Source organism: Zootoca vivipara, chromosome Z2 (genome assembly GCF_965207765.1).
Source record: "Zootoca vivipara chromosome Z2, rZooViv2.hap1.1, whole genome shotgun sequence".
NCBI lineage: Eukaryota > Metazoa > Chordata > Lepidosauria > Squamata > Lacertidae > Zootoca > Zootoca vivipara.
The window spans coordinates 31,962,432-31,985,249 of NC_142585.1; the positions used below are offsets into that span (position 1 = coordinate 31,962,432).

A 22,818-nucleotide genomic window follows, 5' to 3' on the forward strand; every position below is an offset into this window, starting at 1 on the left:
AATAATAGGGGGCGCGTGCGATGAGGCAGCCATCTTGCGGCACCCACTGTGCGAAACCTGCCTATCTCTTTCTATATCTGCAGCGTAGGGGAGCCCTCCTTGGACCCCCGCAAAGAGGGAGCTTTGCCCCACCCTCTGCGACAATGTGCCTAACGGAGTGGGCGGTTTTGCTGCAAGGCAATGAAAATGACATTGGCTGAGCCATTTCTCAGGAACCGTCACTTCTAAGGAGAAAAATAGGAATGAGGTAGAATCAATCCAGGCCTCTAAAACTGCAAATATTTAATTTCTCGGGGTGTCTGGAATGCTTCACTTGTCGTTTCCAACTGTTGTTAGCTGCTTCTAATATGGCCATTGTCTGAAATTAACGCCTCCTTATAGAATCAAAAAACTGTGGAGTTGGAAGAGACGTCAATAGTCTTCTAGTTCAACCTCCTCCAGTGCAGAGATCCTGGTGTCCTCCAAAGAGTGCAGAACAGCAGCTAAAGCCCCCAATACTTTACATGGAAAACTAACCCATTATTACATGGGAAATTTGTTGTGATGTGGGGTTTGTGATTTCAGCTCTCTTGACATAACATGCTGGAGACAGTTCTCTAGTAACAGTTCTTTATTAAAGTGAACAAGACTGACTCTGAGGGCAGGAAGGCTACATTTATAGGGACAGGGAACTACGGTAGTTAGAAAGGGATACATTTTGGAGGGAACAATATCAGGCAATCCCAGTGCTGCCTTTTGGAGGGAACCAATAAGACAGAGGATCCAAATACAGCAGCTTAAATGAACCAATAGTAGCTGTACCCTCTGGAACCAAAAGGCAGTTACTTTATCCTAATGCAAATACAGACAATAATAATACAGAGATAAAATCCTTTGACTCAATACACAACAAAATTTACCCATTATTTAGAAGGGAAAATAACAGCGACCTCTTTTTTTTCTCTGTTTGGTGGGATTTTATTGACTACATTTTTTTTTTAAAGAAAAAGACTTTTGTCTCTTCCACAAGCCTTTCAAGAAATCTGGGATAAGGAGTCCAAATTACAAGAATTAATAATAGAAAATGATTTTTAAAAAACCATTGGGGAGGATGTACAAATTCTTATTGGATTGGGAATTAAAAGATGAACTAACTAAAAATGTAATGATAAAGTGGGCTACAGATAATTGGCAAAACGATCTCTATAAATCAGTGGGAGGAACTGTGGAAAACTGATCTAAATTTTACGGCGTGTGCGACAATTAGAGAAAACGTATTTAAAATGTTCCACAGGTGGTATGTAACCCCAGAAAGGATTGCAAAAATTTATAAATCTGGAGAAGGAAAATGCTGCAAATGCCAAAAGAAAATTGGAATTTTTTTATCACTGCTGGTGGACTTGTCCAAAGGTAGCTGACTTCTGGGATAAGATACAGTATACGATAAAATGAAAAAGATGATGAAATGTACTTTTGAGAAAAGCCCTGAAATTTTTCTATTGAGTCTGATCCCATCTAATATACCAAAGGATAGAGCAGGCATCCCCAAACTGCGGCCCTCCAGATGTTTTGGCCTACAACTCCCATGATCCCTAGCTAACAGGACCAGTGGTCAGGGAAGATGGGAATTGTAGTCCAAAACATCTGGAGGGCCGAAGTTTGGGGATGCCTGGGATAGAGTAAACATCCTACTCTATGCAAGTGCAGCTGCCAGGATTCTTAAACTTTTTTCTTTTGTTTTTCTTTATTTTTCTTTTTTCTTTTTCGCATTGTTATTGTTTCTTTTATGTATGCTTTTTATTATTCCTGGTGTAAATATCCTTTGTTTATACCAATTTTTTTTTCCTTTTGTCTTTGTAACCTTTTAAAATTACCTGAATAAAGAATTTATTTTAAAAAAGGGGAAAAAAGAAATCTGGGATAAGCAACAGGTAATTGGCTGAGAATTTTTCTCAATGTACTATAGAGATTTTTGCTCTTGGTACTCCTTGTGCCTCTGATGGTTTCAATTATGGGCTTACCTTTCTGTATTTCTTGCAAGCACATCACTTGCTCTCGCATTTCTTTTTACGGTAAATATTCATAAAAATTATTACACTTTGTAGCCGAGATGGTCATACATCAAACAACTTTGCTTGTCGAGAAAAGTAGTGAGGGGAAGAAAAAAAGAAAAGGAAATTATATAAAGGAGAAAAGAGTTAAGCATAGCAAGAGAGAGAGAGAGAGAGAGAGAGAGAGAGAGAGAGAGAGAGAGAGAGAGAGAGAGAGAGAGAGAGAGAGAGAGAGAGACTTTATTATTGGAAAATATCTGTTTCCAATGGTAGAGCAGATAATAGGAATAATAGCCTGGGTAGAATATTCATAGAGAGAGCTGATATTCTGCCCCTCCAAGAGAATTGTAGTGTCTGCCACCTTTTCAGTTTTCATGTGTTTGCATGCTTATATTATTGTATGGGTTATTTGTGAATCTGGGTGCAACCAAACCCCTTAGTAGTTTATTGGACTTTTTTTATTGAAATCTGAAGGGTTTGCAGAAGGTATTTATCACTAGAATTGTCATGTTTATTCAGAAGCTAAGGGTTTAATAGTATTGATCTTGTAACTGAATGCTTCTCCAAAGGTGTTTGGAAAGTCCATGTACTTCATATTGATGTTTCTAGTTTGGTAAATGATAATGCTGTATCATTTGCATACTGTGATATTTTGAATTCTTGCAAGCCAAAGTTAATTCCATTAAGTCTTTGGTTGGTTCTTATCAAACTTGCTAATGGTTCTAGAAATGTTTTGCAAACAATAACAGAGATAATGAGCACCCTTGACATGCACCACACTAGTGATTTTAATGGCTTTAACAAGTAACAATTGGTAATGAAAACTTTCACTCATGGGTCCTTATATAAGATGCCAATCCATTATTTGAATCTGCCAATAATATCATTTATTGAAGGGTTCTTATTGTTCTTGCTAGAATAGGCCATGCAGCCCTATCAAAGCCCTTTTTGCATCCAAAACAAAAACTTTCATTTCTTTCTTAATTCAACCAATATTCTGTTTTGTTATATTGTAATTTCCTATTTTTTTATAAAACTAGTTTGATCTGGATTTACATTTTTAAGTACACTTAGAAATTATGGAGAGCCATTTTGGCATCTTGGTTTAGTAAAGAAATTGGTCTATACATTTGGGGTTCTTTAGGATCCTTATCTTGTTTAGGAATAAAATTAATTATAATTTTTGATCATGAATCCTGGAGTTTTTTTAATGAGAGAGATGCATTGTTGTATAGTAAGATATTAATTTATTGGGAAGAGGTTTATCAAATTTGCTGGTCAAGCCATCTGGCCCATATGCAGTGAAAAAATTATGTTATGTACCTTTTCCTTGGTGACTTTTGATTCCAAGACTTTGAGAACTTAAGCTGAAACTTTAGGCATCATAATGTTTAGAAAGGCTTTATCAATCTGTTCTTTAGTTGGGTTTTGTGGTGTATCTAAAGATTGATAGAATTGTTGAAAATAATTTGCTATTTCTGCTCAAAAAGATGTTGCCCTTTTATTTTTATGTTCTATAGATGGAATTAAGGTTTTTGATTGTCCATCTTTTAGTTGATAATGAATAATAATAATAATAATAATAATTTTATTAATACCCCGCCCATCTGGCTGGGTTTCCCCAGCCACTCAATTTAGATGGTCTGTGTTACTGTGTTCAAACAATTGTTGTTTGATCAAATGTATTTTTTGAATTTTTCAGTTTGAAGTTATTGATACACATCAATATTATGGAATTTTATTGTCCCGCTGCCTCCAGATCATGTCTTTGTTTGTGATTTATTTATTTATTTCACTTATATACCACCTCTTTCTTCCAATGAGTTTAAGGTGGTGTAGCTGATTCTCCTCTTCCCCATTTCATCCTCACAACAACCCTGTAAGGTGGGTTAGGCTAAGAGATGGTGACTGGCCCAAGGTCACTCAGTGAGTTTCATGGCTGAGTGTTTCTTTTTCTATGATTGTTTTGAATTAATAATAATAATAATAATAATATTTATACCCCGCCCATCTGGCCGGGTCTCCCCAGCCACTCTGGGCGGCTTCCAATAGAAGAATAAAACACAATAATCTATTAAACATTAAAAGCCTCCCTGAATAGGGCTGCCTTCAGATGTCTTCTAAAAGTCTGGTAGTTGTTTTCCTTTTTGACATCTGTTGGGAGGCTGTTCCACAGGGCAGGCGCCACCACCGAGAAGGCCCTCTGCCTAGTTCCCTGCAACTTGGCTTCTCGCAACGAGGGAACCGCCAGAAGGCCCACGGTGCTGGACCTCAGTGTCCGGGCAGAATGATGGAGGTGGAGACGCTCCTCCAGGTATACTGGACCGAGGCCATTTAGGGCTTTAAAGGTCAGCACCAACACTTTGAATTGTGCTCGGAAACGTACTGGGAGCCAATGTAGATCTTTCAAGACCGGTGTTATGTCGTCTCGGCGGCCGCTCCCAGTTACCAGTCCAGCTGCCGCATTCTGGATTAGTTGTAATTTCCGAGTCACCTTCAAAGGTAGCCCCACGTAGAGCACATTGCAGTAGTCCAAGCGGGAGATAACTAGAGCATGCACCACTCTGGCAAGACAGTCTGCAGGCAGATAGGGTCTCAGCCTGCGTACCAGATGGAGCTGATAGACAGCTGCCCTGGACACAGAATTGACCTGCGCCTCCATGGACAGCTGTGAGTCCAGAATGACTCCCAGGCTGCGCACCTGGTCTTTCAGGGGCACAGTTACCCCATTCAGAACCAGGGAATCCTCCACACCTGCCCGCCTCCTGTCCCCCACGAACAGTACTTCTGTCTTGTCAGGATTCAACCTCAATCTGTTAGCCGCCATCCATCCTCCAACCGCCTCCAGGCACTCACACAGGACCTTCACTGCCTTCACTGGTTCTGATTTGAAAGAGAGGTAGAGCTGGGTATCATCTGCATACTGATGAACACCCAGCCCAAACCCCCTGATGATCTCTCCCAGCGGCTTCATGTAGATGTTAAAAAGCATGGGGGAGAGGACAGAACCCTGAGGCACCCCACAAGTGAGAGCCCAGGGGGTCTGAACACTCATCCCCCACCACCACTTTCTGAACACGGCCCAGGAGCAAGGAGTGGAACCACTGTATAACAGTGCCCCCAGCTCCCAACCCCTCTAGACGGTCCAGAAGGATGTTATGGTCGATGGTGTCAAAAGCCGCTGAGAGATCCAGCAGGACTAGGAAGCAGCTCCCACCTTTATCTCTAGCCCGCCGGAGATCATTAACCAGTGCGACCAGGGCCGTTTCAGTCCCATGATGAGGCCTGAATCCTGACTGGAAGGGATCCAAATGGTCCGCTTCTTCCAGGCGTGCCTGGAGTTGTTCAGCAACCACTCGCTCAATCACCTTGCCCAAGAATGGAAGATTTGAGACTGGGCGATAGTTGGCCAAATTAGCCGCATCTAAAGATGGTTTTTTTAAGAAGCGGTTTAAATCTCTTTCTTTTTGGGTAAACTGTTTCCATTCATATGGGGTTTTTTAAATCAAAAATTCATGAATATGGGCTTTTGCTGCATCCCAGACTACCAGCCAGGCAGGGCCTTAGTTGGGGTGCGCAGGGAGGAATGGGCCTTCGCTGCGTCCAAAAAGCGGCGCCTCTGAGGGGAGGGGAGGGAGGGAGGGAGGTCTAGCAGGGGGGGAGAAACACCCGGGACATGCCTCTTTCCTCTCGAGGGGAGGGGTCTCCTGTGAGCCCCGCGTGGCACCCTCGTTCCCTCTTGGGTCGCGGAGTTGGGGCCCCTGCGAGGCTCCTAGACCCGAGGGCTTTTCATTCCGCCTTTTAGCAGCGCTGTAAGCGGTCCTGAGGCCTTTGGGCACGAAGGGCTCTTTGGGCATTCAACCAATGGCAGCAACGACCCTAATGGCGGAGTCTCCTTCCCCCCCATGCCCCCCCCCGTGAGGCTCCATGTCCCAGGTCTCCCCCTTGGCCCTTGCTGTGTCAGGTCAGAGCAGCCAGGTTGGCTTGCACTGTCCAAAGCTCCTGCCGCAGCCTCGGACAAGCTCCTCAGGGGCCCAAGGTGGATCTGGCATCCACACACGCATGGCACTCTTACACGCCACCCCAGTCTCCACAGCACCAGGAGATTCCAGGGTTAAGGTCCTTCACTCTGTGGTTCCTTTGGAAATGTGGCACATTGGAGACCACCGTGTCCCTTTGATAAATGGCTTATTTACACAATATCTAGCATCTGAGCCTGCCACCCCAAAAGGCACCAGGCTGGCACCTGACTTGTATTTTAACATGCTAAATTAGAAGGGGAGTCCAGGTGGCCCACAGACCGTGCCCTCTGAGAAATGCACACATTTGACCCAGGTGTGTACTTAACAGCTCTCCTATTCTGTAGAAAAGTAATGGGAAGTTACACATATATACAGCCTGAGCCTACAACAGGGGCCCACAGCATTATGCTCTCAAAGAGTTCTTGCTTCTCCCATGGCTACAGTCTTAGATGCCAACAGAAATCAGCCATAGCCCTCTATCCCAGCTCGCTGCCTATAGACTGACACCTTTTCCTTAAGCTCACATCAAGGAAACTGTAATCCTAAACATAGCTCTTAACTAACAGAGCTAGAGGAGGGGGCCCACTGCTCTGCTACGTGGTACAGATTTTGCTAAGGACCTTTGCTTTCTTAATGGCTGCCATGGTCAGCCATTGAATCCCTGCTGCATCTGCAGAGGGCAACCAAAATGGTCAAAGGCCTGGAAACAATGCCTTATGAGGAACGGCTTAGGGAGCTGGGTATGTTTAGCCTGGAGAAGAGAAGGTTAAGGGGTGATATGATAGCCATGTTCAAATATATAAACGGATGTCATATAGAAGAGGGTGAAAGGTTTTCTGCTGCTCTAGAGAAGCGGACACGGAGCAATGGATTCAAGCTACAAGAAAGAAGATTCCACCTAAACATTAGGAAGAACTTCCTGACAGTAAGAGCTGTTCGACAGTGGAATTTGCTGCCAAGGAGTGTGGTGGAGTCTCCTTCTTTGGAGGTCTTTAAGCAGAGGCTTGACAGCCATCTGTCAGGACTGCTTTGATTGTGTTTCCTGCTTGGCAGGGGGTTGGACTGGATGGCCCTTGTGGTCTCTTCCAACTCTATGATTCTATGATTCTAGGTCATCTAGTTCACCCCCATGCAGCTCGAACCCACAAAAGGGGGGGGTGCCGGAGGGATCTTCGCACCATGGCGCCAGATATGCTTAAGACGGCCCTGCAGCCAGGTTTCCTCTGGCATAATATTCTGACTAAAATAATTAATTCAAAATGTTGTGCTATCTTATCTCTAATTTTGCAAAATGAAGTTGTCTAACCGCCATTGTTTATCAGATGAGGTTTCTGCAAATTATTTATTTATTGAAACTGGGGAGTGATTGGGTGGATTTGAGTTTCATTCATCTTTCCTTAGAAAAAATATATATACAGAAATATAAATTATTAACATGAGAATAGAAAGTGAAATCTTTATCAGTAGGATGGCAGAATTTACAAATATATGTTAATCTGTGTTCTTCCACCTCTCATTTCTTATGATGGTATAGTACTCTTATTAAATCCTAGAATCATAGAATTGTAGTGTTGGAAGGGATCCCAGGGTTCATATAGCCAATCCCCTACAAGGCAGGAATTGCAACTAATCACTTTCTACTATGCATCTTATCACAAATATCCAGAGAACCAGCTTTATCATTTCTGCTTATGAATTTAACATCCCATGCAAGCCTTGGTTCAGCTTTTATGTGTTTGTCGCATGAAGTTCTATTTTGCTGTTTGAGTTAGGTGGATAAAATTCAATAAAATGCTTTCCAAAAAGAATAATATTTCACCCAATATATTATATTGTACAGTATTAGGCTCAGTCACAAGCTACCTGAAGGGTTGTATCCTGATGTATGAACCTTCCTAGGCTCTGAGGTCTATGGGGGAGGCCCTTCCCTCCATCCTGAACCACTCCTGGGCCTGTTTGGTGGTGGGGGGCGGCATGGGACAGGGCCTTCTCAGTGCCGGCTGCTCCCAGACAACTTTGGAACTCCCTGCCTGGAGAAGCCAGACTGACTCCCCCTTTACTGACATTCCACCAGCAGGCAACTGTTTTATCCTGGCTGGCCTTTCATTGAATCAATTGTAGAGTTGGAAGGGAGCCCAAGGTCATATAGACCAACCCACTGCGATGCAGGAATCCCAGCTAAAGTTCCCTGTTTTTAAGGAAAGGGTTTTTTAACTTATTTGCAGAGAGCTGGGCTAGATCAGTGTTTCTCAACCAGTGTGCCTCCAGATGTTTTGGGACTACAACTCCCATCATCCCTAGCTAGCAAGACCAGTGGTCAGGAATGATGGGAGTTATAGTCCCAAAACATCTGGAGGCACACTGGTTGAGAAACACTGGGCTAGATGACCTCCTGCGGAAGTGAGTTCCAGAGTTTAACTCTGAGAAGAGGACTTCATTTTATCTATCATGAATTTCTCAATATTCAGCTTTGTTGGTTGTCTAGTGATAAGAGAGAGTGAGAAAAACTTTTCTCTACCAGCTTCCTTGCTCAGTTTGCAAGGCTGCCCTTTCCATTGATGGATCCATGTGGAGAGGATGTGAGATGCCTCCTGGTCTCTGCAGTCTCTGGCTCCTTACTGGCCTATCTCCAGCAATTTTGGGGGGGGGGGGTTGACACACAAGTTGTGGACTCACTTTGACATCTGGATTTAGGGTGGCTGGTGGCTGATGCACACACTGAGTGGCAGACTGGCTTTTTCCATGTGGATGGCAAAGGGCACCCTTGTCATTGATGGCTGCCTGGTCGCAAATGTTCGCTCTTTGCTGCCTCTCCTTGCAGAGATGAAGCCTCATCCCTGATCCCAGAATGAGGTTTGCTAATGATTTATTAAAGGTGCTTTTGGACAGTCCTAAGAAAATAAGAAGAGCCTGCCAGATCAGGCCAGTGGCCCATCTTGTCCAGCATCCTGTTCTCATGGTGGCCAAATGCCCCTACGAACCTAGGTATCTAGATGGACAGCCTCTGGACTGGTAGGTTAGATACAGGTGAAACTCGGAAAATTAGAATATTGTTGAAAAGTGCATTTATTTCAGTAATGCAACTTAAAAGGTGAAACCAATATATGAGATAGATGCATGACATGCAAAGCAAGATATGTCAAGCCTTTATTTGTTGTACTGTAATTGTAATTATTTGTTGTTAGGCAGGTATGTAATTAATCAAATGTAATAGCGATGTTTATTTTTGTTTAGTTTCCTATTATTGTAACTATTTGTTTTATTACTGTGGAATTTCCAAAAGAAAGCATTTGTAAAAATTAAAAGAAAGATAAAAAAAATAATAAGTTGCATTACTGAAATAAATGCACTTTTCGACGATATTCTAATTTTCCGAGTTTCACCTGTAGGAACACACAAAGAGCCTTCTGGATTGAGAAGAATACAGTGAAGGCACCTGCTTGATATCAATAGAGGGGAGTAATAATAATATCTTTATTACGGTCATAGACCAGCGAAAATAGAGGGGAGTTCCGAAGTGCTAGTGCTGCCACACTAAACAATCAAGTTCTTACAAATGAGGATCAGGGATTACCTGTAGCCAGTTCCACAGACTGAAGTGGACATATATATGGAGTAAGTGGACCTATATATGGGCATATATATATATGCTTTTGCAGGCAAACTGGTCCCAAGTTGTGAAGGAAGAAGAGTTTGCATTTGATATCCCGCTTTATCACTACCCGAAGGAGTCTCAAAGCGGCTAACAATCTCCTTTCCCCTCCTCCCCCACAACAGACACCCTGTCAGGTGGGTGGGGCTGAGAGACTTCAAAGAAGTGTGACTAGCCCAAGGTCACCCAGCAGATGCATGTGGAGGAGCGGAGACATGAACCCGGTTCCCCAGATTACGAGTCTACCGCTCTTAACCACTACACCACACTGGCTCTCCAGGACTTTATATCCTGACATTAACCCCATGCCCATGAACTTGGCCAAGTAGTATATTGGCAACAAGTGCAGATCTTTGAGCACAGGTGTTAAATGCCAGCAAGGCCTTACTGCTGGCAGCAGTCATGCTGCATCCCTGCAAGGATGCCTGGTTTTGCACCTGTCAGTTAAACTCTGAACTAAGGCAGGTTCGTAATGAGTTCATATGCAGAAACTGCCACTGACCTGGAATGTCAGTAAGGAGCAAAAAGCACCAGGGGGGGGGGGCTGATTAGCTGCAATTCTTGAATTGCAGGGGATGGACAGGTCACAAATGTCTCCCAGTGTTTCCAGAACACTGCTGTTTCCCAGTGTTTCCAGAACACCATATCTTGAGAGAGGCACCGTTCCTGAGAACAGGGGCAGACATAGTAAGGTGCTGCTCTGAGTAACAATGGAGTGTGGGGCTTCTGGGATCTTTGGTACTTGGAAGAGAGGTTCCTTCTCCCCCCCCCCATCCCTGATAGGGGTCCAAAGGTGCTCTGGCCAACATTACCTTTTGTGGCTACTCAGCTGCGAGCCATATATTCCCAGAAGGCAAAGGTCTTGATCTGCTCCATCAAAACCAGAAGAAAAAAATAGGAGGATTTGGCGCTGGAGTCCACCTCTCCCCATGGTAGTCAGCCAGCTCTCTAGAGAATGGTAGTCAGCCAGCTCTCTAGAAGGCTCCCTTGTCTCTAAAGAGAGCATAGCCTGGGGGTGTTTTGCGTGGGGCTGGTGCAAAATGCGAAGAATTTTGGAGTTTGTTTCTTGTTTGAGAGTTTTTTGTTGTTCTTGTTCTATTCTTCTTCTCTCTTTGCTGCTCCGGCTGCCTGACTCAGCCCACTGTAAAAAGCCTGTATACTTTGTTAAAAGCCCACGGATTTAGCATTGCAGGGGACTGGAACAGATGACCCTCGGGGCCCCTTCCAACTCTACTACTCTATGATACACAGCACATAGTTAAACAATGGAACTCAATCCCCAAGAGGCAGGGATTGCCAACTTGCATGGCTGTAAGAAAAGATTAGACAAATGCATGGAGGGCTATTGATGGCTGTGTTAGCCCCTTTTGTGGGTTCAGAAGCATTGCTGCCCATGTTAAGGCAGAGCATAACCATTGACAGTCCTCTCCTCCTCCATGGATCCATCAAATCCTCTCTTAAAGCCACTCTCAACTGGTGCGTCCCTGACTCCTGCGGAAGGGAGTTCCGCAGTTTCACTAGGCACTACCTAAAGAAGGACTTTCTTTTATCTGCCCTGAAGCTCCCTGGGAAACCGTCACTGCCTCCCAGGGTTGCTGTTGTCACTTTGAGTTCCTTGGAGAAGCAGGTGGGATAGAAATGGAATAAATAATTACCTCCCAACATTCAGCTTCACTGGATCCCCACGAGTTCTGGAGTTATGATCAGGCTGTCCCTCCCCCCTCCCTCCCCCCCCTCTCTCTCTTTGGGGGTAGAAAAGAGGGAATATCACCTTTCCCCCAGTGCAATTCTTGCTCCCATCCCTACTCTGAGGCTACTGGGGGCGGTGTCTGGGCTCCTCCCCGACTGCGCTGGGCCTGGCAGGCGACTGGCCGCCTGGCGAGACTTTGCCTCTGCCCCCGCCCAGGCGCACCATTCACGCGCCTCAGCTGGGAGAGGAGAGCGGAGGTTCTTGCTCGCTGCAGCGGCGGCACTTCGGAGTCGGGATGCCCGGAGCCCTTCGCTGAGAAGGCAGGTGCGTCCCGCGTCCCGGGCGGCGGGGGGGGCTTGGGGGGAGGGGGGGCTTCCCTCCCGTCTGAAGTTTGTAATACTCCCCCCCCCGGATCTTCCCCTTTCTCCAAAGGGGCCAGGAGAAGAGGCGCATCAGTGCCCGCCCCGGGAAGAAGATGCTAGCAACAGCCCGGGCAGGTGTGCTCAGTCGGACCCCAGGAAGGGAAGATGTCTCCCCAACGGCACCTTGCTGCAGCGCGTTCCTCCGCTGATAACCTTCTTCTCCGGGCGACTGCTTTCCCGCCCCCACCCCCCTGATAGCAAGTTGGCCGGGTGCCCCAAAGAGCGGGGGGGGGGCTTCCCCAGGCGATCCCACAATCAGTTAACACAGTCGAACTCGTGGGGCAACCAGTGAAGCTGAAAGTTGGACTCAGAGTGGATAAAAGTAATGAATTTAAACTGCAAAACTCCCTCCTGTGGGAGGCAGGTATGGCCACCTATTTAGATGCCTTTAAAAGAGAGATAGACAATTTCAGGGAAGAGAGCATTAGTGATTACTACCGGTAGTAATGCTTCTGAATACCTAGAAACCTCAGGAGGGGAGAGGGCTCTCGCTTCCCATGATGCAGGCATCTGGTTGGCCACTGTGAAAACAGGGTGCTGGGCTAGATGGGCCACTGGCCTGACCTAGCGGGGCTCTTTTGATGTTTTCATGGAACATCCAGCTCCGGAGGTAGTCTATCTCAATTCTTAGATTCTTTGGGGTATTTTTTAAGCATTGCTTTTTGTCTCCATCTGAGGATTCTTCCTTTGCCCCCACCCTGCCCCCATTGATGACAGTCATTTAGAGCAGTGTTTCCCAACCTTGTGCCTCCAGATGTTTTGGGACTACAACTCCCATCATCCCTAGCTAGCAAGACCAGTGGTCAGGAATGATGGGAATTGTAGTCCGAAAACAGCTGGAGCACAAGGTTGGGAAACTGGTTTAGAGCAATGGATGAAGGATGGGCAGAGTTGGGCTCGCTTTGCTCCAACCCTGTCACACACAACCCTGCAAAATTAGCTGCCTCTTCTTTTTCGTCAGAAGCAAGTTCTCAGAAGTTCTCTCACCCACAAGGGTGATCAAGATCCTGTGATTCCTGGTTGGACTAGATGACCCATGGGGTCCCTTCCAACTCTACCATTGTAGGATGCTATGATCCAGAGTCTAGAGCAGCCCTTCACCACCCTGGTGCCCTCCATAAGTTTTGGATTGTGACATCCATCTCCTCCTGCCAGCACAGCTGTTTGGAAGTCAGTTTGATCAGCTGAGAGCCAGCCAAGTGGGTGAAGACTGGAGCCCTCATTCTCTGGACTCTTGTGGGTGGCAGTGATCCATGGGGTGCTCCTGAGAGTGGGTGGCCAAGCAGAGGGAGAGTTTTGTTCGTTCTTTGCATCACACGGCCAGCCTCTTCTGGAAAACGCTCAAAGCTCTGTTTGCCATCCACCCTGTTTTTCAACAACCCTGCAAAGAAAGTCAGGCAGAGGAGTGGCAACTGACCCAGAACCACACCAGGCAGCTTTGCGGACTGTACATCCCCCCCCCACTAGATGGTGCTGGGGATTGAACCTGTATGCAGAGCAGGTGCTGTCTCCATCCAGCTACAATCCTTTAAAAAAAGTTTATGGTTCTGAATTAAATAGGAAGTAGGAAGCTGCCTCAGAGCAACGGGTCAGGCGATTGTTCCATCTCGATCACTACTTTCTACACTGTCTGGCAGCAGCTCTTTGGGGCTTCAGGCAGGGGGCTTTGCCAGGCCTACCTGGAGACACCATTGTGGATTGAACCTGCAACCTTCTGCATGCAAGGCAGGTGCTCTGTCCCTCTGCTGCAGCTAAAAATAAAGCAAGATTCTAGTCCTCATGGGTCTGAATAAAGGGCTGAATTAAACAGGACTCTAGGAAGCTGCCTTATACCACTTCACTAGACCATTGTTTCACATTGGTTTTGTACTGTAAATGACGTTTTTGTGCGCTCTGGCTTCAGTCACGGTGCTCCGTTGTGCAAGAAGCGGTTTAGTCCTGCTGGCCACATGAGCCGGAAAGTTTGTCTGTGGACAAACGCCGGCTCCCTTGGCCTGAAAGCAAGATGAGTGCCACAACCCCATAGTTGCCTTTGACTGGACTTAACCATCAAGGGGTCCTTTACCTTTTTACCCTTTACCAGTACTACTATAAACACTGGCTGCCAGCAGTGGCTGTCCAGGGTTCCAGTCAGGGGACTTTCTCCTAGCCCTACCTGGAAATGCTGAGATTGAATCTGGGGCCATCTGCATGCAAAGCAGATTCTCTACCTCTGAGCTACAGCCCCTTGAAATCTCTAGAGCAGGCATCCCCAAACTGCGGCCCTCCAGATGTTTTGGCCTACAACTCCCATGATCCCTAGCTAACAGGACCAGTGGTCGGGGAAGATGGGAATTGTAGTCCAAAACATCTGGAGGGCTGAAGTTTGGGGATGCCTGCTCTAGAGTGTCACACACACACGTACGTACACACATCTAATTTGGCCCATGGAGTGAAGGTCAGGGTAGTCACCTGAACCTGACTCTCCAGCTCACACATCTTCCAACAAACCCATCCAGGTTTGCTGGGAAATCATAGAATCATAGAAGGGAAGCAAGGGTCATTTAATCCAACTCCCTGCACTGCAGGAATCTCAGCTAAATCATCCATTGCAGGTGGCCATCCAAACTCAGTTTAAAAACCTCCAAGAAAGGAGAGTCCACTACCTTTCAAGGAGGTCCATTCCACTGTCAAACAGCTCTTACCATCAGAAAGTTCTTGTTTCATCATAATCTCCTTTCTTGTAACTGGAAGCCATTGGTTTGGGTCCTACCCTGAGGAACAGAAGAAAACAAGCTTCCATGTGACAGCCCTTGAAAATGGCTATCACATCTCCTCTCCATCTTCTCTTCTCCAGGGTAAACATGCCCAGCTCTTTCAGCCGTTCCTCCTAAGGCATGGTTTCCAGACCCTTGATCATATTTCTCATCTTCCTCTGCCCACCTTCAATCTAGCTTGTCCTTACCCCCCTTAAATGGTGGTGCCCAGAACTGGACACAGGCAGATTAGAGTGTTAGTATGACTTCCCTTGATCTGGGCACTCAACATCTGCTGACGCAACCTAGAGTAACATTAGCCTCTTTTGCCGCTGCATCACATTGTTGGCTTAGTATAAGCTTGTGGCTCATACTAAAACCCCTGTACCCTTTTCAATCCACTGCTGTCAAGCCAGGTATCCCTCATCTTTTATTAGTGCATTTGCTTATTCCTGCCTAAGTGCAGAACCTGACATTTGTCCCCATTGAAATCCATTTGGTTTGTTCAATAGGGACAAATGTAAGGTTCTACATCTAGGCAGGAACAACCAGATGGTTAGGTTATAAACAGCACTCAGGGAGCCAGGGCTGGACTTGGAGGTGGCAATGGCCAAAACGTAGAATCCTAAATTGTATTTGGAAGTGACCTTGAGGGTTATCTAGTCCAACCCCTTGCAATGCAGGAATCAGTGGCCTTTCTGTTTAAGACAAGGTTGTTAGTGGCTGTAACCACCTCAACCCCACAAAGGGCCTTGAATTACAAAGGTGAGGTTAACCTTCAAGCTTGCCACGGATTTGGGGGACCAACAGTGAGTTTGAGGATGAAGTAGTTGAATTCTGAATCCGGTTTCACTTCAGTTTGGGTGGGCATAGGATCCTTTCTCCCCAGAGCCATGTTGAGTCAGGATGGCATGAAGCTAAACATGGGAAGATTCGGGATTAAAGGAAGTGTTTCTTCACTCAGTGCATAGTAAAAATGTGGAACTCCCTCCAGCAGGAGTCAGTGGTGGTCACCAACTTGGATGGCTTTTGAAAAAGGATTGGACAAATTCATGGAGGGGAAGGCTATTAATGGCTACTAGCCAGGATGGCTAAATTCTTTCTCCCTCCGTGGTCAGAGGCAATAATGCTTTATAAATACCAGTTGCTGAAAGGGAGAGGAGAGTGCTCAGGTGCTTTGGGGTTTGCTTTGAGGGCATCTCGTTGGCCACTGTGAGGACCAGATGTTGAGAGTACGTGGGGCACTGGGCTGATCCAGCAGGATTTTCTTAAGCTCTTATGTCAGAAGATGCTATATTGAACACTGGAACTTCTGTGACCCAGTCTCTCTGCAACAGTGTTCCACAGGAAGGATGGCTTTAAAAAAAAGAAAAGACTGGGCATATTCAGGGAAGAGATGGCTACTAGTCAAGATGACCCTGGGAGTTTGGGAAGTGAGAGGGCTCTTGTGCTCTGGTCCTATGTATGGGTCTCCCATTGGGGCATCTGGTTGGCCACTGTGAGGACAGGCTGCTCGACTAGATGGGCCCACTTTGCCCTGATCCATCAGGGGCTCTTCTGAGGTTCCTGCAGATTGTTACAGTTCTGCTATTCAGAACTGAGTAATTCTAGACTTTCAGATACTAACATGGGGAAGAAGGGTTGATTCACCAGAATCACAGAATTAGAAAGGACCCCAAGGGTCACGTAAGGCTACCCACTGTAATCTCATCTAAACCATTCCTGACAGCTGTCATAGAATCATAGAAACATAGAGTTGGAAGAGACCACAAGGGCCATCCAGTCCAACCCCCTGCCAAGCAGGAAACACCATCAAAGCATTCTTGACATATGCCTGTCAAGCCTCTGCTTAAAGACCTCCAAAGAAGGAGACTCCACCACACTTCTTGGCAGCAAATTCCACTGTCAAACAGCTCTTACTGTCAGGAAGTTCTTCCTAATGTTTAGGTGTCCATCAATGTTTTGCTGTCCATCCACCCTCTGCTTAAAAACCACCAAAGAAGGAGAGCTGGCCTTCCTTTCCTTCTGAATTCCTTCCCTTCCTCAAAGAACCTTCCTCAAAGAACCAAGGCAATTTAATCTCATTCTCATTCTCACTGAGTCGTCTTTCTGTTTTAAGTGCCATAAGGCCGGCAGCTAACTTTAAATACTTGTGGGGGCTGCAGGAGGCGAAGTGTGGGGAAAACTCACTCCTAGGAATAGTATTTATAATCAGCAGGTGGTGCCATTGGAGGAGGATGGAATTGGAATAGGCAGCACAACAGCTTAACTCATAGTGGGGCATGAGGCTTAACTGGGCTCAGAGGAAGGAAGTTTTGCAAACTTGGAAGACCTCCTGGTGCCCTTCAGATGCATTGGACTACAATGCACACCAGCGCCCAGGCAGCACAGCTATCAGATGACTCTGGGGCTGGTGCAATTTGTAGGGGAAAGTGTTGTTTACAGAGAACCAGCCTGGCAGCTGATTTAGACCCAGGCTACTCAAGGGATTTTTTTTGACCTGCACATAGTTTTCCTCCAGGCTCAAGAAAAAGCAAAAATAGAAGGAAAGAGAAAGAAGTTGGGTGTTCCTGCTCAGCAGGTGGTGGCAGCAGGGGTTGTTGCCCCAGTGCAGTGGGTGGCCAGTCACCTGCCCAGGCCAACCTTGATAGTCAGTTCCCAGGTCACACAGGAGGCTTCTTTGGGCTTGTCCTGGACAAATATCTACTCTAAAAGGTAAAGGGACCCCTGACCATTAGGTCCAGTTGTGACCGACTCTGGGGTTGCGCGCTCATCTCGCATTATTAGCTGAGGGAGCCGGCGTACAACTTCTAGGTCATGTGGCCAGCATGACAAAGCCGCTTCTGGCGAACCAGAGCAGCACACGGAAACGCCTTTTACCTTCCCGCTGTAGCAGTCCCTATTTATCTACTTGCACTTTGACTTGCTTTTGAACTGCTAGGTTGGCAGGAGCTGGGACTGAGCAACGGGAGCTCACCCCGTCGCAGGGATTCGAACCCAGCTAAAGAATCCCTGACAAAGGGCCACCTGCCCTCCATTTCAAAACATCCAGGGAAGGATATGATAAATAATAATAATAATTAATAGTAATACTTCAGTTGTGAAGCTCACAATTTCCATTTATCATCCTCCCCCTGCCGTGCTGCATGAATTCTGCCCCATTTCTGCTCTACAAGACTTTGCCACAGAGAGAAAAGAGGAGCACAGATTCTCTTCTGGGCATTTGGGGCTTTTCATTTCTCATCCTTCTACCCCCAACCCACCATGGGCACAGACCTGCTGTGATTCCTGCATTGCAGGAGCATTGACTGGATGACCCTTGGGGTCCTTCCCAACTCTACAATTCTAGGATTCTGTGACAATGGGGACAACAGCAAACACCAACGCAGCTGTGCAAATGCCCCCAAATTACAGCTCTTCAGAACAAAGCGATTGGTGGTTGACCCAAATGAGCACCTTTTGCCAGACAGCCGGGTTATTTTTATCCCAGCCTCCCTGTATGCAGGGAAGCCCCAGAGCTCTTCCTGACAGCCTAACGCCCAAAGAAATGGCCAAAAATACAAGCAGCCGCATGGATCCGTTATTGTATGCATACACACTCTGCCCCACAGGAATAATAGAATCGTAGAGTTGGAAAGGACTCCCAAGGGTCATCTAAGCCAACTCCCTGCAGTGCAGAAACCACATCCCTGGCAGACAGCCACCCAACCTCTGCTTAAAAGCTTCCAAGGAAGGAAAGTTCACCATCTTCCGAGGCAGTCTGTACTGAGCGAGTCCCTCTATTCCACTGTCGGAACAGCTCCTGCCCTCAGGAAGTTCTTCCAAATGTTCCTTTCTTGTCATTTGAAGCTGCGGGTTCATGTCATGAACAAGCTGCCTCCGTCTTCCAGGTGGCAACCCTTCGGATATTTGAAGGTGGCTCTCATGTCTCCTCTCAGTGTTCTCTTTTCCAGGCTAAACCATAGCTGCCAAGTTTTCCCTTTTCTCACGAGGAAGCCTATTCAGCATAAGGAAATTTCCCTTTAAAAAAGGGAGAACTTGGCAGCTATGGGCTAAACATCCCCATCTCCCTCTCAACCATTCCTCATCAGGCTTGGTTTCCAATACCACCTCTGCACACCTTTCCAGCTTGTCAATATCCTTCTGCAGAGGGTCTTTTTGGGGGTGGGGGTTGCTCAAGATTCCACAAGTGGTCTTTAAACCTGGTTCCCTCTCCAGGAACCATCAGAACAAGAGAGAGAGTGAGAGAGAGTTATTGCATAAAAAACATAAGAAAAGCTTACTGCATCCAGCCAGTGGCTCATCCAGTTTAGCATCCTCGTCTCACAGCGGCCAACCTGATGCCTGTAGGAATCCCTCAAGCAGGATCCAAGCACAACAGCCCTCACACACACACACACGTGGTTTTTAACAAGTTTTTATAAAAAAATAAAAAGTTTATTTATTATTCAGTAATTTACAAAAATAAAATTCAAACTCAAATCAAGTTTGTTTGCAAAATACAAAACTCAAATAATACAAGTTCAAATAACAGGTTATTGCTAACAAAAGAAAAAATACTAACAAAAGAAAAAGTACCCCTTGCCCAGCCTTTCGTGCCCTCCACCTGCTCCACCCTGTGCTAACTTCCAGCCTATTCTCTGTTTCGGTTTACGTATCCAAATTTCTTTTTGTATGCCTTTTGCATGTTTGGTTCATTCTGTTTTTTTAATTTATATTTTTTGAGCCCTCCACCTGTCTGCTAAAAGGTCAGCATTTTCCACAATTTTTGCTTTATATTCGTCAAATTTCTTCCAGTCTTGATCAATTTTCTGCTTTGATATCCCTTTACTTTCTCCTGCTTTCCTTGCCATATTTTGATATCTTACCATTTTGATTTGCTAATCTTCTATTTTCGGAATTATTTCGCTTTTCCAATTTGTAGCGGTCAGAAGTCTGGCTGATGCGGTAGCATACATTGTTATACACCTGTCTTTTTCCTTTATGTCTTCACTTAGCATTCCTAGCAAAAATAATTCAGGAACTTTCTTAAAAGAATATTTCAATATTTTGTTCATTTCTATATAGATCTTATCCCAAAATTCCCTGATGATTTTGCATTGCCACCATATGTGCATATACAAGCCCACCTCCTCATGACACTTCCAACATGTATTATCACTTCCTTTGTATATCTTCGCCAGTTTCGCTGGGGTAAGATGCCACCTGTATTGCATTTTTAGGACATTTTCTCTTAAATCATTATTCGGGGTGAATTTGATATCTCTGATCCATTATTTCTCCCATTTCTCTATCATTATTGCTTTTCCTAAATCCTGTCCCCACTTGATCATGACTTCTTTCGTTTGTTCCTCTTTTCAACTTCAGTGGATTTTGTCAGGGGACTGATTTGTAAATCCGGGGACTGTCCCCAGGAAACGGGGACGTCTGGTAACCTTACTCTACCCCAGAAGCCAGAGATTCCCCAAACCAGCAGGGACTGGGTTAACAGCACAGCTTGCTACTGAACACAGGGAAATAATTCATCTTCTAGCAATGCTGAAGGGAGAAAATAAAACACACACACTCACTTGGCTTCTATTTAAGGCAGCTTCGAAATTAGCCACCCAGTGGAGGAATCTGGCCTTTTGAGCTGCTTGAAGACTGACCAGGAATTAAGAGAGAATTTTTTTAAAAAAATCTCCTCCTTGCCACCCAATGGGGTTTCGGGGGGTGGGGTGGATCTACTAATGAAAGATAATCCAAGTCTCAAGAAAAGCCCACAGCCAGTGGGTAGAGGGTGAAAGCAGAGGCAGATTTCGGGAGTAGTGGTAGGTAACTCCCTAATGAGGAGGACAGAAGTGACAGGATGTCCTGGGAGTTGTGCTATCTTCCAGGTACAAAGGTTAACAACGGGGCAGAGAAGTTGCCACAACACCTTCCTTTTGATTCATAGGGGGTACAAATGACACTGCCAGACACAGCCTTCAGCATACAGCAAAGGGACTATGAGAGTCTGGGCAGGGCTTTTGAGCACAGGCGGTTTTTCCATCAGTCCTTCCCGTTGAAGGTCATGGCCCAGGAAGAAAGAGGAAAATACTGGAAGTAAACCACCGGCTGTTCAGGGAAGGTTTGGCTTCCTGGTCCATGGTCTCTGCTTCCTTGAGGAAGAACTACTTGCCAGAGATGGCTCACACCTGACATTAGTTGGCGAGAATTTGTTTGCTAAAGGTCTCGCAAACCTGATCAGGATTGCTTTAAACCAAATCCTGAGGGCGGGGGAACAATATTACAAACCACAGGGGAATACCAGGTACTGGGAATAAGAGCTTCATTGATGCACAGGAAACTGAGGTGATGCTCCAGAAACCTCCTAAAGGGCAGGGAACTGCAAGAAGGAAGCAGCTGGAGGGAATGGCTCAAATGCACAGAGCAGGGACACCATCTTGGGGGGGGGGGACTGAGGGCTCCCTCAAATTTTTGAGGGAAGTGCCTCCTCAAAATTGCACGACTCCACACGACATGCTCACCTCACTCTCACACGCTACAGGGTGTGCTGATGTCACACAAGCCGCATGGCATGCAGACAACATTGTCAGCACACCCTGCGCATGACATGAGAATGCCCCATGGTGTGGGTGCATGACATCAGCACTTTCTTGGTCAATGTATGCCAATGGAGAGGGGAGGGGAACATACCGGTAGTTTTATTGTGCCTTTGAATTTATCCCAAACTTTCCTGCCTGCTTCTCACCTCAACATTTTGCAAGTTAGGTGTCTTCCCGCTTATAAAACGTACTGAAAACCATCAACAGCATGCTGATATAGTGGCATCTAAGGTTGATCTTGTCTGCTTCATACACTGAGCCACCGGGTCCCAGAGTTTATGCTCCCTTTGCTCAGACACTGCCAGCCCTAATTCTTGCCACTGTCATGTCACAACATTCACTTTTTTATTCTTTAGGATTTTCTTATGCACTACTCTGCTCTCACTCATATTTCCCTTATTAATTTAAGAACGTTCTCTCCCCCCCAAAAAAAAACCCATGATAGCTCATAAAATATTTTGTTTTGTCTCCTTGCATTGCCCATCAACTCACCTTCTTTGGTTTCCCTGTATGCCACTTGTAGCACTAGGATTGATCAGATAGTGTCTGATGACTGTGTTAATATACAGAAAATCCAAGACCGTATTTGTTAAATTGTTCATAAGGTGATGTCGCCAGAATCTTATGTATATCGTCATTCACCTTCAAATACCATTTCACTCTCATCATACCCAAAGATTTGCCAGCTGCACACAGGTTCTGCTGGGAGCAGGCAGTCCAGAACAGGGGCTAAAATAATTGAAAGTGGGAAACAGTTCTTACCAGGACATCTTTTGTTTTCAGCAAGCTGAAAAGTGGTGGTGAAGCTCTGAAGTAGTTTGTGACACTTCCTCCCTTATTGTGTAGAAAAGTAAGTTGGCCATTTGAAGCATCCGCTGGACACGCATCTAATATTTTAAAAATCATGCAGGAACGCCCCCCCCCAATTCTAGTAGTTTCCATCCTTGAGGGTTGATTCTCTTGTCCATAGAAGTGCGAGGGAAGAGGGGGGGGATATCCTCCAAGTCTAGCCTTTGTGGTACTAGAATTCTCTCTGAACCATCCAGATGCTGACGTTAAAATCCCTGAATAGTAGAATTTGGGCACCCCACTTATTTGAGCTATAAGAGTTGTGGGATCCCTCCAAATCTTAGCCACCACAGCTAAATATTAATGCAGGAAAATGGGCCTCCTGCCACTGCATTAATCTGTAGTGGCAGGAAATATTCACATAGGAGACCAGACTCCACAGCACTGATTTCCCCAGCTTAATCGGGGGGGGGGGTGTTGCCTAACCCTCACTTCCTCATCCCTTTAATTGCTTCTTAACTGATGGAAGACTTTCCTGGGAGCATCCCGGTAAATGCAAGGGGCTGATATGCTATAGCCAAGTTTCTTGTAGGCAGATAATATATTTTTGCAGGAGCATTGTCAAATCTTTGTCTCATTTCCTGTTGTCCCACCGTGCCAGGTTCCAAGTGACAAGGGAAGCTCCACATAGAGTGCATTATAATAATCCAGTGTTTTAATGATATTAATACTATTTTTGAATATATATATATATATATATATATTCAAATCTTGCCATCTGATTTTGAAGAGCATGTAGGAACTGTGATGCATTTAAGACAGCTGAGTTCTGGTTTTGATGATCCACTTTAAATATGGTGGGAAATTGGGACTGGAAAAAACTATTATTAT

The 22,818-nt window shown here is 45.7% G+C and overlaps 1 protein-coding gene and 1 long non-coding RNA gene across 2 annotated transcripts in view; both read left to right on the forward strand.

The window, feature by feature from the left end:
* GPSM1 (G protein signaling modulator 1) overlaps positions 1–22,818 on the forward strand; it is a 62,666-nt gene that overhangs the window by 33,823 nt on the left and 6,025 nt on the right. The window lies entirely within an intron of this gene.
* Positions 11,606–21,993, forward strand: LOC148686617 (uncharacterized). Its single transcript, XR_015948689.1, has 3 exons — positions 11,606–11,718; positions 11,827–12,138; positions 21,922–21,993. It is a non-coding gene; the product is annotated as an uncharacterized LOC148686617 (long non-coding RNA).